Source organism: Sander vitreus, unplaced genomic scaffold, assembly GCF_031162955.1.
Source record: "Sander vitreus isolate 19-12246 unplaced genomic scaffold, sanVit1 ctg867_0, whole genome shotgun sequence".
Lineage (NCBI taxonomy): Eukaryota > Metazoa > Chordata > Actinopteri > Perciformes > Percidae > Sander > Sander vitreus.
This window is the reverse complement of record NW_027595947.1, coordinates 249-3,142: the sequence shown is the minus strand read 5'-3', so window position 1 is coordinate 3,142 and position 2,894 is coordinate 249. Positions and strand designations below refer to the sequence as shown.

Here is a 2,894-nt window from a genome sequence, read left to right as displayed (position 1 = left end):
CAATACTTTTCCATGACTTTTCAGCACATTTCCATGACTATGTATTCCTGAAAATGTTAGTCGACATTATAAGAATAAAAATATGTGTACAAGTTTACCCTCAGAGGTTTAACAATAAAATGGATGACAATTTATGTGGTTCAATACAAAATAAACATTTATTTACACACACACAAAGCAAGATCTTTGAAGGACACAAGGTAAAATACATGTATATCATAGTATCCTGAAAAAACAGCAACTGCAAATTAACAACTAATTGGGCAGTAGTGGAAATTGAATAGTGAATGCACAACTAACAGTTTAATCTTTTTTAACCCCACTTAAGTTTCTCATGCATATGGAGGACATAACCTTCCTTTTTAAACACACACACATCACACAAACACACACACACTTTTTTAATTTCTGCAAGCTTTTCATCAATTTGCTTGTCAATGTTGAACAGAGTAGCTCTTTCTTTGCTGTCCGACGGAAACTGTTTGACTTGGAAATGAACGACAAGAAGACAACTTGTTTTTTCTGCTTTCTCTGACAATTCATCTGCAGATTTTTCGAGACAAACACTCTGTCTCCATGGTGGCCCTCTTTTTCAGACCTTGGAGTTCGTCACTAAGCTCCTTCCGCTTTAAGTCGACAGCATCCTGTTTTAACACTTTTTTTGTTCATCAAGGTAGCCAATCAGCCCAAGAGTCCTGCAAATATTTTAGTGCAAAGCAAAGGTGCATAACTTATGATTGCTTTCTACTAACCAGGAGCGATGTAAGGCAGGGGTGGCCGACTAGTCAAGGAACAGCAAGAGACTTGGTAGTTTATGAGCAATTCTGAACCGACTACGTGACAGCAGTATAATCTCTCATGTCCTGCCTCCCACAGCTCTATCCAGACGCCATTCCTCACCTAAAACAAATGAGTAATTCCAGTAAGTGAAAAAGGCAACTCACATCTACAAAAATAATTGATTTGTTGGCGCATCTCCTGATCGTCTGAGTGGCTAAGATTTGGAGCTCTCGCTTCATGAACCACTTCAATAAATAGATTTTGGGACAGGTTTTTCATTGCTTGATTTAATTTTGTCTAATTCTTCCTCATTAGGTTAACGGTAGAACCCCGACACTCTTTAGGATGACTATTTCCTTTAAATCCCAGCTCAGACACCGCCTGTATCCTTTTGTCGTCATTGATGGGTCATAAACACTTCATCTGCCTCTATCTCAATGACAATTTTTTTTCATCTTTTAAACAGTAGCCAAACCCCTAAACAACTTCTTGAACCTGAAAACCAATGGATGTGCTTAACAAGTAATGTTATGGATGGATTCAGGTCCAATTTTGACATTTTAGTGCAAAAAATAAATACTACATCTCCCTCTGTCTCAATAACAATTCTTTTTCATCTTTTAAACAATAACCAAACCCCTAAACAACTTCTTGAACCTGAAAACCAATATATGTGGGTATCAAGTAATGTTATGGATGGATTCAGGTCCAATTTTGACATTTTAGTGCAAAAAATAAATACTACATCTCCCTCTGTCTCAATAACAATTCTTTTTCATCTTTTAAACAGTAACCAAACCCCTAAACAACTTCTTGAACCTGAAAATCAATATATGTGGGTATCAAGTAATGTTAGTGATGGATTCAGGTCCAATTTTGACATTTTAGTGCAAAGCAAAGGTGCATAACTTATGATTGCTTTCTACTAACCAGGAGCGATGTATGCAGGGGTGGCCGACTAGTCAAGGAACAGCAAGAGACTTGGTAGTTTATGAGCAATTTACGAACCGACTACGTGACAGCGGTATAATCTGTCATGTCCTGTCTCCTACAGCTCTATCCAGACGCCATTACTCGCCTAAAACAAAATGAGTAATTCCAGTAAGTGAAAAGGCAACTCACATCTATAAAAATAATTGATATGGTGTTGTGCCTCCCTGATGGTCTAGTGGCTAGGATTCGGCGCTCTCACCGCCGCGGCCCGGGTTCAATTCCCGGTCAGGGAATCCCCGTCATGTGCAACATACTCGTTAACCACTTCAATAAATACATTTTGGGATAGGTTTTTCATTGCTTGATTTAGATTTGTCTAAATCTTCCTCATTAGGTTAACCCTAGAACTTCGACATTCTTTAGGACGACTATTTCCTTTAAATCCCACCTCCGACACCGCCTGTATCCTTTTTGTCGTCATTGATGGGTCATAAACACTTCATCTGCCTCTATCTCAATGACAATTCTTTTTCATCTTTTAAACAGTAACCAAACCCCTAAACAACTTCTTGAACCTGAAAATCAATATATGTGGGTATCAAGTAATGTTATTGATGGATTCACGTCCAATTTTGACATTTTAGTGCAAAGCAAAGGGGCATAACTTATGATTGCTTTATACTAACCAGGAGCGATGAATGGCAGGGGTGGCCGCCTAGTCAAGGAACAGCAAGAGACTTGGTAGTTTATGAGCAATTTACGAACCGACTACGTGACAGCGGTATAATCTGTCATGTCCTGTCTCCTACAGCTCTATCCAGACGCCATTACTCGCCTAAAACAAAATGAGTAATTCCAGTAAGTGAAAAGGCAACTCACATCTATAAAAATAATTGATATAGTGTCGTTCCTCTCTGATGGTCTAGTAGATAGGATTTGGCGCTCTCACCGCTGCGTCCCGTCTTCAATTCCCGGTCAGGGAATGCCCATGATGTGAAACATACTCGTTAACCCCTTCAATAAATACATTTTGGGACAGGTTTTTCATTGCTTGATTTAATTTTGTCTAATTCTTCCTCATTAGGTTAACGCTAGAACCCCGACACTCTTTAGGATGACTATTTCCTTTAAATCCCACCTCCGACACCGCTTGTATCCTTTTGTCGTCATTGATGGGCCAT

At 39.0% G+C, this 2,894-nt stretch overlaps 1 non-coding gene across 1 annotated transcript; it reads left to right on the top strand.

Annotated features, from left to right (window-relative positions):
• Positions 1-1,934: 1,934 nt before the first annotated feature.
• trnae-cuc (transfer RNA glutamic acid (anticodon CUC)) lies at positions 1,935-2,006 on the top strand. The gene has a single exon. It is a non-coding gene; the product is annotated as a tRNA-Glu (tRNA).
• Positions 2,007-2,894: the final 888 nt, after the last annotated feature.